General features: G+C 41.3%; 1 pseudogene; it reads right to left on the bottom strand.

The window, feature by feature from the left end:
- Window positions 1–591: 591 nt before the first annotated feature.
- On the bottom strand, window positions 592–1,454 carry LOC133046596 (CBY1-interacting BAR domain-containing protein 1-like; annotated as a pseudogene).
- Between the last annotated feature and the right edge of the window lie 13,827 nt (window positions 1,455–15,281).

Raw genomic sequence — 15,281 nt, 5'->3', positions numbered from 1 at the left:
GGGGCTTGTTTTTTGTTTTTTAACTCCTTTATTATCTATCTTTATAATTTCTTCTGTAAGATTTCCTCAAATTTGTCTTGCAAGCTTTCTGCTGTGTATTTTTTTTAATTTCTGTTATCAAACAGAGAAAGACAAATACTGTATGATTTTACTTATATGTGGAATCTAAAAAGCAAAACAAATGAATAAACATAACAAACTAGAAACAGTCACAGATAGAATAAACAGGTAGTTGTCAGAGTTGAAGAGGGTGAGGGGAGGAAATAAATAGCTGAGGGAAATTAGAAGGTACAAACTTCCAGTTGTAAAACAAATGAGTCACAGTCATGAAATGTGCAGTGTGGGGAATGTAGTCAATAAATGTGCAATACCTTACTATCGTGACAGTTTGTAAGCACACAAAAAAGTTCTGCTATCATATTTTTTTTTTTTTTGGTTGGCATAAATTCCCTTTAATAGTTTCTAAATTTCCAATAGGATTTAATTCTGAGGTTTAACCTATCAAGCCAGTATTATGCTTTACAATTTTAATGATTCTGGATTCCAGGTCATTTAAGATGAAAATAGAAATGCAAAGTTTACTTAAGAAATTTAATTTTTGTCTTCTATAGCATCTAAATCTTCATCCTCTTTATCATCATCTTCTATTTGTTGATCCTTTCTTAGTGGACAGGTCAATACCTGTCTGTTCCAGATACACACTTAGCTGACAATGATCTCTGAAGAGATAATTTTGAATTTGCTCTTACACTATCTAAATGGGATAAATAATCTTGTGGATACAGAGAATGTCAGAAAACCTCTAAATCTTCTTCAACAATCTTTTGTATATTTTGGTAGGCAGCAGTGTAGACCTCTAAAGCTTTTATGTGAAGTAACATTTCAATGGTGATAAATTTTGAGAATACAGTCTTTATATCCCTTATTTTCTGCTTTTCAAAACTGTCAGTAATTTCCTCCAGATGACGAGTTATTCGGGTCACATCCATTGTAGCTCTTTGTAATTCAGTTTCTGCCTGCGAAATAACATGTCGATCAGATGGGTTTCTCTGATGTGTTCTTTCTGACTGAGTTAACTGTTTAACTTCTCGATTCCTTGCTGTTAATATGGCTTTGATATCATCTCACTTCATTTTTACAATGGTTCCATAAGCTTTCAAAGGTTCAATTACTTCGGCTTCAAGTCTTTTAACCTCAGCTTGTCGATAATGATGAAGTTTGGCAAACTCATCAGCAAAGTTTTTCAGGCCCTGCTCTAAATGCGGGGTCTCAGTAGAGGCATATATGCTGATTTAATTCACCAGGAGGTCCGCTTTATCTCGCAGTCTGGCAGTTTTCTGCACATAAACAGCAAAGATTTGGCACAGCTCTCCAAAATGTTTCTCCACATTTGTGACAGCATCTTGCAGTTGTCTGGTTTGAGTGTCCTGGTTTTCCAAGCTGCACCTCAACATGCCGCCTCACTCATGACTAGAGACCCTGGGCTGGGCCCAATAACAGAGTCTCAGCACCCGGAAATGTGCTGGGGCACCCATATTTTTAATTTGCAAGAGTTCTTTCTTGTTTGAGTGTTTCTTTTCATAGTGTCTGTTCTTGTTTCATTAATTTGATAGCAACTCATTTCTCTGAGGATATTAGTGATATATTTTTAATTTCTCTTTTTATTTTAAGAGAAATCTAAATTTTCAAAAAAAAGACAAGAACGGGTTGTTTTGTTTTTGCTTTTTGGTTGTGTCACGCAGCATGTGGAATCTTAGTTCTTCAACCAGGAATCAAACCCATGACCCCCAAGTGGAAGCATGGAGTCCTAACCACTGGACCACCAGGGAAGTCCCCTCAAGAATAGTTTATTTATTTATTTACTTTTTGGTTATATAAATTAACCCATGTATTATAGGCTAGCGACATTATCAAATGGTGGTGCTTCTACTGGTCCTTCAATTCCTTTAGTCTTCTGATGGCAGACTTTACTGTGACAGCAGAAGTGATGTTGTAGGTCCAGGCACCACCAGCTACTGTTTTCACGCAGGAACCACAGTGCCAAATGCCCACAGCTCTTCCCTTCATTTTGGTTTTGCCACAGAAGGAGCAGGTATACTTGGCGTGCTGGCTGATTTCAATTTTCTTCACCATTTTCCTGAGGGAGGCACCATAACGGGTCCCGTATTTGCCCACGATTCCAACCTCCTTGGTGCACTTTGCCATGTTAACGCAACCTAGATCCGAGCCCAAGAGTTCAAGAATAGTTTAAAGAAAATTTTTCTTAAATCATTTGAGAGTAAATTGCCAGCACGACACCCATCATTACCAGTACTTGAGAGTATTTCCTCAAACAAGATCTACCTAACAATTTCATTAGAATCAACACATTAATACTGATACACGACTGCCATCTAATCCACAGACCCCAGTTAAATTTCTCCAATTGTCGCAACGCTGCCTTTTATAACAAAGGATCCAATTCAGGACCATACACTGCATTTGTCGTCATGTCCCTTTAGTTTCTTTCAGTCTAAAACAATTATTCCACTGTTTCTTTGGCTTTCATGATCTCGACAATTTTTTCACAGGTCACTTATTTTGTAGAATGTCCCTCAGCTGAAGTTTCCTCATGATTGACTTCAGGTTATGCTTTTTGGGAGCAAGAACATCATGAAGTGATGATGTGTTCTTATCGCCTCCTGTCAGGTAATACTAGAGGCCTGTAGCTGCACATGCGTGCTCAGTTGTGTCCACTCTTTGCGACCCCATGGACTGCAGCCTGCCAGGCTCCTCTGTCCGTGGGATTTTCCAGGCTAGGATACTGGAGTGGGTTGCCATTTCCTTCTCCAGGGGATTTTCCTGACCCAGGGATCGAACCCGTGTCTCTTGCATCTTCTGCAGGCGGGTTCTTTACCACTAGCGCCACCAATACTGAACACACACACACACACACACACACACACACACACACATCAGTTAATACCCAGGTAATAACTGGTTTCAGTGTGTCCCATTATTGAGATTGTTTTGATCACCTGATTAAAGCGATATCTGCTAGGTTTTTCCATGTGACATTACTCTTTTGCCCCTTGTAATTTAGTAAAAATTTTGTGCAGAGGTACTTTGAGACTGTATATGTCCTGTTCCGCTTCAAACTTTTACCCATTAGTTTCTTTGGCTTAATGAATTTTTACCGTGATGGTTGCCAAATGGTGATTTTTCAATTTATTGTTCCTTTTAATTTATTAGTTGTCATTCTAAAAGTAAGGAAAGAATTTCTCTTCTACCCATTCACTTACTTATTCATTTTTATATCAGTATGGACATATAGATTCCTATTTTATTCAGTGTATTATAACCTTTGACTGTCATTATTTATTTGATGCTCAGATTTTGTTAATGAGAGTCCCCATCAAGCCCCTTTTATGTTCTTTTGCTTTGTCTGCATTATTCTTTAAGCATCTCTTTATTTCTGACACAGAAAGACGGTCCAGGTTTATCTTGTACTTTCCCTATCTCAACTCTGGAATCAATCATTTTCCCAACGGTCCCAGGTTTCTTTTAGCGGAGGATGGTATTTAGACACCAGGATTTAGGCAGTAGAGGTGTTAATTGCCATTGGAGTATTGTTGTTTCCGGACTTGCCAGGTGGTGCTAGTGGTAAAGAACATGCCTGCCAATGCTGCAGATGTAAGAAACACAGGTTCGATCCCTGGGTCAGGAAGATGCCCTGGAGGAGGGCACAGCAACCCACTCCAGTATTCTTGCCTGGAGAATCCCAAGGACAGAGGAGCCTGGTGGGCTACAGTTCATAGGGTTGCCAGCCAAAGAGTTGGAAGTGACTTAGCACACACGCATGCATTGTTGTTTCCAAGCTCTCAGTGGATAAAGGTAGAAAATATGTGTATCCAGAACTCCACTTGCAGATACTTGCCTTCCCGAGAGGCTAGTCATTCTTATTCTGCTTAGACACCCATAACCTGTCTGGGGCCACTGTCACATCCAGCCCCCCCCATTCCGATGCTGTCTTCCCTCCCTTTTGGCTCTAACATATCACATTGGCTATGGACATAACTCCTTATTCTGCTCAAACTCTGATCTCCCAAACTGTATGGCTGCCCCTGCCTCCCCTGGACAAGTACTCTCCTTGTCCTGCCCAGGCTCTGACACCAAGCTTGGGGCTGTTGCCTCCTATCCCTCGATGCTTTGGGCTTCCCAAGTGGTACAGTTGGTAAAGAATCTGCCTGCCAGTACAGGAGATGCAAGAGACTTGAGTTTGATCCCTGGGTCGGGAAGATCCTCTGGAAGAGGAAATGGCAACCCACTCCAGTATTCTTCCCTAGGAAATCCCATGGACAGAGGAAGAACCTGGCGGGCTACAGTCTATGGGGTCTCAAACAGTTGGACATGACTTAGCAGCGGCAGCAGCAGCCTTGATGACAGACAGCTTGATGGCCTGTCTGACTCACCTGGCCTCTAATACCCTGGCAGGCAGCTGCTGCCGCCACTCCCATTCCCTCTACAAATATTCTCTTTACCCGACTTGGGCTCAATACCGATGTGGAATCCTTGTCACTCTACTTAGACGTCAACAGCCTATACCCGGCCGCCAGTGTCACCACCACTGTCTCCACCCCACAGAAGTCCTGCTTCACCCTGCTTTAATACCACCTCTCCCAACCTCTCGTAGATATCTAGCTGCTCATACCCATGGCTTTGGGACTAAATTAGTGAAGGGGAATAGAAGAGAGGAAGACAGGAGGCAGATTTCTACCTAGTCTATTTTCTGTAGGTAGTTTTTTTCTATTTGTTCTGGTCTCATCTTCATATAAGAGGACATTCTCAGATACCTAGTGATTCTTGGTTGTCTATGTGGGGGTGGGTGGGTGGAGGGGAGTGTTTGCTTATCATCTGGGTACTTTACTGATCTTGCAGGTCTATTTCTTGATAGGTCTTGTCTCTTTTACCTGCTCCAGAAACTAGATCTCCAGCTGTTATGCCCGATGTCCGAATCCCCGAGCGGGAAGAGAGAAGGCTTCCAAGACAATGCAACTCGCAGGAAGGGAAGTTTATTACTGACTCGAGCCAGGACTCTCTGCCCGCAACCAACGCAGTGGTGTGGATCAGAGAGCCCCGAGCCCAAGCTGTTACACAAATTTATAGGGTGAGAAGCGGATTTGTTTGCAAAGCAATTTCATTGGTCAATACTTTCCCGCGCGCGGGACTTTCCTGGGGGTTTCTGCCCGGTTCCTAATTTCCTAATTGGCAAACATCGGTCAGTGTTAAGTGAAAGCTAATTGGTCCTAATTGGCAAACAGTGGTCAGTGTTAAGCGAAAGCTACCTGATAATCTTACCAAGTAGGAAGGCCTACTCCTAATCTAAGCTGCGTTACTTCTGCTCGCCTCACACCAGCTCTCTGTTGGAATGAGGGAAGAGAGAGGACAGGTTGCCCAGCCACTTGCGGTCAGTGAGAGATTCTGGATGTCTAACAGCATTTTAACCAGACTCTCAGTCCATCTCCTGCTCATAGTCCCTCCTCTCCACAACTTCGAGTGGTACCAATATCGTCAGTTCCTGAGCCCTTGCAAGTTGTGTGGTGGAAATCCAAGTTGCTTCTTGGCTTACTCTGTCAGTTTAGGAAGCCGCTTCCCTGGTTCTGCTAACTCAGTCACCGTTACTCTCCTCTCTTGTTCTCTTTGTTCTTAAGCAGTGTTTTGTTTTGTTTTTTTCAGTCTCTTTTCTGTCATTTTAGTAGAGTTTCAAAAGGAAGTGGAATTAAATGTGTGTTTAATCTGGCGTTGCTTACTGGAACTCCAGTTTGAACTTTTAGGCTTTTAATTTGCCTTCATGACTCAGTATTGAGGTCAAAAGCCCAAAGACAATTTTTTAAAATTGCATCTTCTTTTAACCCCTCATCTTTTTAGTTCCTTTGTGTTTCTTTCCATTTGGCTGTTCTTACCATTGACCTATTTGCCATCTCATTCACTGTCCTATAGAATCCTCATTGCAATAGCAACAATAACAGTAATAAACAAATCTTGATTTCTCCCTGTTGATGAATAATTATGAGCCAAAGTATAACTTGGGAACAGCCTCTCAGAAAGTGCTGAGAACAGTTCAGCCCATTAAAGGTCAAAACACAGTTATATCAGTTTTTGAGACAGAGGGCTCTATTATATTAAGTGATATATTATTGGCAGTTTACACAATCCAGATTATAGGTCATTGTGGTTATAATATTTAAGAAGGAAGGATATCTCCTGAGGAGTTGTGACCCTTGATGAGATCAAGAAAGATGTTATCTCCTAAGGAGATCTAGTTAATGCAGATACATAATACACACCAAAGGGAAAGGAGGAAGCTCAAATGGGCAAAGAAAAATTTTGTTTAAATTTTTCTTGTCATGACATAAAATATAAAATTATAAAATTCATCATCCCTTAGCCACAGATCAAATTTATCCCAAGGCCTGGTGATTCTAGGTTCTCTAGAACCTACCAGTTCTCTCCCTCCACACTTGATTCCCACTCAAACCTTCATTTCCCACCTGGACTGCCTTCTGATCTTCCTGCCTCTTGCCTAGCTTCATTCCATGCATCTAATTTCTTTTTCTATAAGACAGATGCGGGGACTTCCCTGGTGGTCCAGTGGCTAAGACTCCGCCCTCCCAATGCAGGGGGCCCAGATTCTATTCCTGGTCAGGGAACTAGATTTCACATGTCACAACTAACAGCCCATATATTGCAACTACAGATCCCACATGCCGCAACTAAAACTCGGCACAGCCAAATAAATAATTAAAAAGAAAAAAAGTGTGATTGTGACTCTTGCCCAGCTCACAGTTTTAAAATTCAAAGTTGAGTGCTTTCAGGGGAGTGTGCAGGCTGGCAGTCTTTGTGAGCCCCCTTGCTTCCTTTAGGACATTGATTTAGGCCACCTGCCTTCCCCTAAAGGCATTTGAGCTTCTGATTCCCTGCTTAAATGATTTCTGCATTGCCCTCAGGTAAACTACAAACTCTATCTGACCTACAAGACCTGCATGATCTGGCCCTGCCCACTTCTCTTCAGCCTCATCTTTCCCTATAGCTCTGCTCTCTTGCCAACTGGAACTACTTTTATTTCAAACGTGCCAAACTGCATCTTGCCTCCAGGCTTTGTGTGTGCACTTCTCGTTCTCCCCTCCCCATTCATCTGGCTAATTCTGACTCATACCTCTATCTCAGTTTAGACTTAATTTCTTTTGGAAAACCCTGCCAATTATGTGCCCCCTCCTGCTGACTCTTGCAGGGAACTCTGTCTACTTCCTCTATAATAGCACTTATCACACATAATTATAATTACCTGTTTATTGTTTTATTGTTCTATCCCCAGAATGTGTCTCAGTATTTCCACATAGGCTGTTCTGTGCTTAGTCACTCAGTCATGTCCAGCTCTTTGGGATCCCATGGACTGTAGTCTGCCAGGCTCCTCTGCCCTTGGGGATTCTCCAGGCAAGAATACTGGAGTGGGTTGCCCTCCTCCAGGGGATCTTCCCAACCCAGGGATCGAACCCAGGTCTCCCACATTTCAGGCAGATTCTTTACCAGCCAAGCTACCAGGCATGTGTGCTCAATTGCTCAGTCGCCTCCGACTTCGACCCCTTGGACTGTAGCTCACCAGGCTCCTCTGTCCATGGGGTTTCCCAGCAAGAATATTGGAGTGGGTTGCCAGGATCTTCCCCAGCCAGCGCTCGAACCTGGATCTCCTGCATTGCAGGCGGATTCTTTACCACCTGAGCCACCAGAGAAGCCCAAGTTATAAACAGCATTTCTGAAATAAAGTTGATCAATTGAATTTAGACCTCTAGGTTTCTGTCTTAGATGAATGACGATACCATTAACCAAGATATACAATACAAGAAGGCCAAGGGAGGTTGCGGGGGTTAGACACAGGATGAAAGGCTAGTGAGGCAGCCAGGATAGATGTATCTAGTCCCTAGGTGGGACACAAGCCTGGGGGTTATACAACTGGTGGTTAACAACACACTAAATGCCTGGTGACCTCATGATGGGTGAGATCATCTGCAAAGGAAAAAAAGAGAATCAGGAAAAGTGGAATCCTTAGGAGTCAGGTGAGAAAGATATGGAGAAACAGTGATTATTCAACAATATGTAACCCTAGAGAGTAACATGTTCCCATGTGTGTTTTATAAATTCCCCCTAGATGCTTGCTGGTAGTCTACTGGGAGTGTGAGAGAACAAAGAGAGCTATGGGCAATTGAGTTTGGAAAATCCTGCTCTAAATAAATTTGAACAAATTTGTTCTGTGTAGGATTTTACATTTAATACATTCACATTGTGATTTCCCCCGAGGGCAACATATTCATGCATTCATTCAATTCCACAAACATCTTTTACGTGCTAGAATATAGGACTATTCAGTAAAAATCAGATAAGGGTCCCTGCCCTCAAGAACATGCATTTCTCAGAAAAGTCAGATATTAACTAATTAAACAAATTAACTGCAAGTGAGCTAAATGCTGCAGAGCTGAAGCACAGGATGCTATAAAGGAGTTTAATAGGAGGAAGAGGAACACACTTTTTCATTAGAGCCACTCAAGGGACCAGGGTTCTGTGGAACCAAATTGAGGAAGTGTGGCTGTAGAAAGGTCAAGTAGGCTGAGAAGTGGAGCATATGTCCGTGGATTTGAAAACAAAGAGGTCGTTCATGGTAGTGGTGAGAGCTGTTTCACAGAGTGGGAGTGGATGAGGTCTAGACAGACAATCCACTCTTTGGTCAAGTAAAGGAAGAAGCAACAAGGCTGCAGCTGCAAGGGGAAGAGAAAGTCAAGGGTAAACCTTTAGCCTTTAGTCTGAGGAGTCTTATACCTATTTGCAAGTTAAAAGAAAAGCTAGACAGTTTGCACTTAAAATAGTGAGGGCACTCATTCATGTATTCACTTGTACATGTTTGGTATATTCTTTGCTCCAGGGACTGTACTAAGCACTTGGGATACAGTGGGGAATAAAATATACATTGTGTTCCCTGCTCACCTATATTCTAATAGGGAAGACAAACACTAAACAAGTAATCATGGTGGACTTCCCTGGCGGTCCACTGGTTAAGACTTCGTGTTTCCACTGCAGGGGCAAGGGTTTGATCCATGGTCAGGAAACTAAGATCTCACATGCCATGCATCCAGAAATAAACAAACACCTCCCCAAACCAAGTCATCATGAAGAAATATAACAATTAGAACTCTGATAAGAATTATGAAGAAAATAAACAAGATCCTGTGACAGAGGACAGGGTGTATGTGTGTTCTGGAGGGTCTTTGAGGAATGACATTTGCTTGAAGAACAAGAAGCTAGCTGTGTAAGGAGAGAGGAGAAGTGCTTCTGTTAGAGAAGACAGTAGGTCTTGAGGTGGGAAAGAGTTTGCTGATGTTAAGAACTTCCAAGGGCCACTGTGGCTGGAGTAGAATGAGCAACAAGGAAAGTCGCAGGAGCTGAAATAGGAAGGATAGGTAGGACTTGGATAGTATAGGCCCTTGCAGACCAGGGAAGGGAAATGGGAGCAGATTCTCAGCATGTTGGGAAGCTATTGACAATGCAAGGTGCCGATGCTGTCATTTACATGAAAAATATCACTGAGGCTGTGTGGAGAACAGACTGGGATAAGACAAGAAGGGGAAAGTAGGGAGCCCATTTTAGGACACAACAGCAGGAAACAGGCCAGTGGAAAACAAATTCTGTCTGGTTGATATTGGAGGCAATGGGGTAATAAGGAGCAGACAGATTCAGGAAATATTTTAGAGATTGAACCCATAGGACTTGGCGATGCATTGGATATAAGACAACAGGAAAAGATCTAGGACGAGGAAGTAGAAATTGAGATAATATGTAATTCCTTTGGAAGGATTGTTTTTGAAAAGGAGACTAAAGGGAATGTACAGTTTAGTTTGCTCACGAGTCCATTCAGTAAACATTTACTGAGCACCTATCAAATGTCAGGCCCTATGTCAGGTGTTGGACATACAAAGAATGAGGCATAGATAGATCCAGTACTTGTGAACCTACAACCAAGTTATCTCTGATGCCAAGAGATGTGCACAGTAATAGATATTTGCGCAATGGTGGCACCAAAGTGGGAATGCTTCACTCTGCCTGGAGCATTAGAAGGAAGGGATGTCAGGGAAGATGTAAGGCTAGATTCTGTGGAAGATAAGTCTAGAGGTAGAGAAGAGAAACTAAGGACTGAGCTCTGCAACCTTGAGTTTTTGCACAAAGTAGCAAGCAGTCAGGCTGCCCCAATGGCTCAGCAGTAAAGAATCCACCTGCTGGGAAATCCAGAAAATCCAAGTTTGAAACTTGGGTTGGGAAGATTCTCTGGAGAAAGGCATGGCAACCCACTCCAGTATTCTCGCCTGGAGAATCCTATGGACAGAGGAGCCTTGTAGGTTACACTCCATAGGGTCGCAAAGGACAAAACTGAAGTGACCAAGCAGGCACACACACAGGAAGCAGTCATCGGCTGCCAGTCAGTAACAGGTTAGAAGACTTGAAGGAATGTTACATGTTTTGTTTGTGTTCTCTGTAGGTGAAGTCACTGGTTTTGCACTTTCAGCAACCAGCAACCCAACCTTAGTCACAGGGTATTTTATGTTCATCCAGAGATAATATTGAGAGCATATCTCCAAAAATGTCATCATCTCCTCACGTTACTTATTACTCTATTATTTACTCAACATTTTTTGTTGTCGTTGTTCAGTTGCTCAGTTGTGTCCAACTCTTTGTGACCCCATGGACTGCAACATGCCAGGCTTCCCTGTCCTTCATTGTCTCCCAGAGCTAGCTCAAACTCATATCAATTGAGTCAGTGATGCCATCCAACCATCTCATCCTCTGCTGTCCCCTTCTCCTCCTAGTCAGCTCCCTGGTTGCTCAGACAGTAAATCATCTGCCTGCAATGCAGGAGACCTGGGTTCGAGGAAGATCCCCTGGAGAAGGAAATGGCAACCCACTCCAGTACTCTTGCCTGGAAAATTCCATGGATGGAGGAGCCTGGTGGTCTACAGTCCATGGGGTCGCAAAGAGTCGGACATGACTGAGCAACTTAACTTTCACTTTCTCCTCCTACCTTTAATCTTTCCCAGCATCAGAGTCTTTTCTAATGAGTCAGCTCTTCACATCAGGTGGCCAAAATACTGGAGCTTCAGCTTCATCGTCAGTCCTCCCAATGAATATTCAGGGTTGATTTCCTTTAAGGATTAACTGGTTTGATCTCCTTGCAGTCCAAGGGACTCTCAAGAGTCTTCACCAGCACCACAGTTCAAAAGCATCAATTCTTCAGCACTCAGCCTTCTTTATGGTTCAACTCTCACATCCAGACATGACTACAGGAAAAACCATAGCTTTGACTATACAGAATTTTGTCAGCAAAGTATTATCTCTGCTTTTTAATGTGCTATCTAGGTTTGTCATAGCTTTTCTTCCAAGGAGCAAGCGTCTTTTAATTTCAAGGCTGCAGTCACCATCTGCAGTGATTTTGGAGCCCAAGAAAATAAAGACTCTCACTGTTTCCTCTGTTTCCCCACCTATTTGCCATGAAATGATGGGACCAGATGCCATCTTAGTTTTCTGAATGTTGAGTTTTAAGCCAGCTTTTTCACTCTCCTCTTTCACTTTCATCAAGAGGCTCTTTAGTTCCTCTTTGCTTACTGCCATAAGGGTGGTGTCATCTGTATATCTGAGGTTATTGATATTTCTCCCGGCAATCTTGATTCCAGTTTTTGCTTGATCCAGTCTGAGATTTCACATGACGTACTCTGCATATAAGTTAAATAAGCAGAGTGACAATATATAGCCTTGACATACTCCTTTCCAAATTTTGAACCAGTTCGTTGTTCAGTGTCCAGCTCTAACTGTTGCTCCTTGACCTGCATACAGATTTCTCAAGAAGAAAGTAAGGTGATCTGGTATTCCCATCTCTTTAAGAATTTTCCACAGTTTGTTGGGATCCACACGGTCAAAGGCTTTAGCCTAGTCAATGAAGCAAATGTTTTTCTGGAATTCTTTTCCTATGATCCAACAGATGTTAGCAATTTGATCTCTGCTTCTTCTGCCTTTTTTAAATCCAGCTTGAACATCTGGAAGTTCTCGGTTCACGTACAGTTGAAATCTAGCTTGGAGAATTTTGAGCATGACCTTGCTAAGCATGTGAGATGAGCACAATTGTGTGGTAGTTGGAACATTCTTTGGTATTGCCTTTCTTTGGAATTGAAATGAAATCTGACCTTTCCCAGTCTTCTGGCCACTGCTGAGTTTTCCAAATTTGCTGGCATATAGAGTACAGCACTTTAACAGCATCGTCTTTTAGGATTTGAAACTGCTTTGTTTGTAGTGATGCTTCCTAAGAACCACTTGACTTCGTACTGCAGGATGCCTGGCTCTAGGTGAGTGATTACACCATCGTGGTTATCTGGGTCATTAAGAACTTTTTTGTATAGTTCTGTGTATTCTTGCCATCTCTTCTTAATATCTTCTGTTTCTGTTAGATATGTACTGTTTATGTCCTTTATTGGACATTTCATCTTTGCATGAAATATTCCCTTGGTATTTCTAATTTTCTTGAAGAGACCTCTAGTCTTTCCCATTCTGTTATTTTCCTCTAATTTTTTTTGCATTGCTTGATTAACAAGGCTTTCTTATCTCTCCTTGCTAGTCTTTAGAACTCTGTCTGCAGATGGGTTTATCTTTCCTTTTTTCCTTTGTCGTTAGCGTCTCTTCTTTTCTCAGCTATTTGTACGGCAACAAATAAGTCAACATTTTTAAATGTAGCTGAATTTTTTTCCTTCCAGCTTTATTTATAATTATTTATAATTGACATCCAGAACTGAATAAGTTTAAGGAATACGGAATAATGATTTGACTTACATACATCATGAAATGTTTAGTGACCATCCGTGATTGCATACAGATATAAAATAAAAGAAATAGAAACAAAAATTTTTCTTGTGATGAGAACTCTTAGGATTTTCTCTCTTAACCATTTTGTTATACACTCTACAGCTGCGTTGATTATATTTATCATATTGTACATCCTTAATAATTATTTATGTTATGCATGGAAGTCTATACCTTTTGATTGCCTTCATCCAGTTCTTCCTGCCCCAACTTGCCTCTCTGGTAACCACAAATCTAATCTTTTTTCCTATGGGTTTATTTGTTTGTTTTTTATCCAAGTATAGTTGCTTTACACCACTGTGTCAATTTCTGCTGGACAGCAAAGTGAATCAGCTACATGTATACATATATCCCCTCTTTTTTGGAGTTCTTTCCCATTTAGGTCACTACAAAGTACCAAGTAAAGTTGTTTGTGCTACACAAAAGGCTCTCTTAGTTATCTGTTTTATAGGTAGTGGTATACATATGTCAATCCTAATTGTTTGTCTGTTTTTGAAGTATAAGATCTATTAGACTATGCTCATTCTACTACACAGCATAGTTATTTGTTATTTCTACACATTTCAAAATGATCACAATAAGTTTAGTTACCATATATCATCTTACAAAGAACATAGTTATCGATTATATTCCCCACACTGAACGTTTCACACACACAACTCTTTTATTTTGTAACTGGAAGTTTGTACCTCTTAATCTTCCTCACCTATTTCTTTCTTCCCTTCACCCTTATTCAACAATATTTAATGAACATTTCTTGTGTATCTGGCATAGAATAAACAAATGAACAAAAGAATAAATGGTTGAATGAATAAACAGGTAAAGAATTACAGCTGTCACTGACACTAGAAACAAGATTTAACTAAAAATTCGATACCAATTATATTTTTAGCTACCCCACCTTTAGCATCGAAACCTTTAGCTACCTAGATCACGCACTATAAAAATAGCTATTGTTTACTGAGGCTTGCAATGAGTTAGGCCCTCTGCTAAGCATTTTATGTGTTATTTCTCGTGTCCTCTTCTCACAACCACCCCAGAGGCAGAGGTATCATCCTGATTTTCCAGATGAGAAAACAGGTTTAGGGAGGTTAAATAGCTGAGGAATTCAAGCTCATCTCTTACTCCAAAGTCAGGTCTCAACACTGCATAGTTTTCATTCTTCCCCTACTTCCAAAAGACAATTATGCTTTTGTGTAACTATTACCTGATCTTTTGAACCCATACTCTGAAAATGTTACTGAAATCCTTACTTTTGTTGGCTGGTAGAACACAAGAGGCATCATCTACAAAGAGGGAAGGTGATCTTCAACCCTGGTGCCTCTGACTGTGGGCACCTAAACTGATACCTCCCACCATAGTCATTATTTCACTCTTTCCTATAAATTACCAGCCAATGAGTGTGGAGAATCTCAGTTATCAACAAGTTTATAAACATGAACTAGTTTTCCTATGTGGAAAAGAGAATTATAAGACAATAATGCTTGCCTTCAAAGAGTTTACAATCTAGTAGAAGAAATAGGATCACACACAAAAAAAAACTCAATAAAAGCAAACTAGCTAGTGTGTACTTGGATACTAAATTATGTGGCACAGCCTAGCAACAAAGAGCTTGGGAGACCTGACATTTGGAGTCAACTGGGGCAAAGGAAATCAACATATATTGATTTTTTTTTTAACCTAACATACTAAGAATGTGTTAGATATTTTGCTAGACTCTTCACATATGTGATATTTTAATGTATCAGCCAGTCTTATTTAACAAACACTTTCTGAGTTTTCTACTATATTTATACAAAATACTTTACTATGTGTTATTGATGAAAGACATAGGAACATGACTTGCTTCCTGTCCTCAGTGAACTTAGAAATAAGACATATGTACAAATGGCTATGAAGGCTTTCCCCATGGCTCAGCTGTAAAGAATCCGCCTGCAATGCAGGAGCTACAGGTTCTATTCCTGGGTCGGGAAGATCCCCTGGAAGGCATGGCAACCTACTCCAATATTCTAGCCTGGAGAATCCCATGGACAGAGGAGCCTGGTGGGCTACAGTCCATAGCATCACAAACAGTCAGACACAACTGGAGTGACAGCACACAGGCATAAATGGCTATGAAACAAGGCTATAAATAACAGTGGTTGCATAATTTATTACCCAAATTGGAATATTTTTGAGAACAGAAACACTATTAATAATTACTGTGGAGCAATCCAGGCATTAAACCCAGTCTATTCTGAACAATCCAGGTTGTATCATCTCAGCAGGGAAAGAACTTAAAGTGGTGGCCAGCACAAAAGAGCAATTGGGATGAATCAGTGAAACCAGAAATGGGCTGAGTTGGGCTTGCTGCT

The sequence above is a fragment of the Dama dama genome, chromosome 1, assembly GCF_033118175.1.
Source record: "Dama dama isolate Ldn47 chromosome 1, ASM3311817v1, whole genome shotgun sequence".
Lineage (NCBI taxonomy): Eukaryota > Metazoa > Chordata > Mammalia > Artiodactyla > Cervidae > Dama > Dama dama.
The sequence above is the reverse complement of the archived record's forward strand: the minus strand, read 5'-3'. Positions and strand labels throughout refer to the sequence as shown.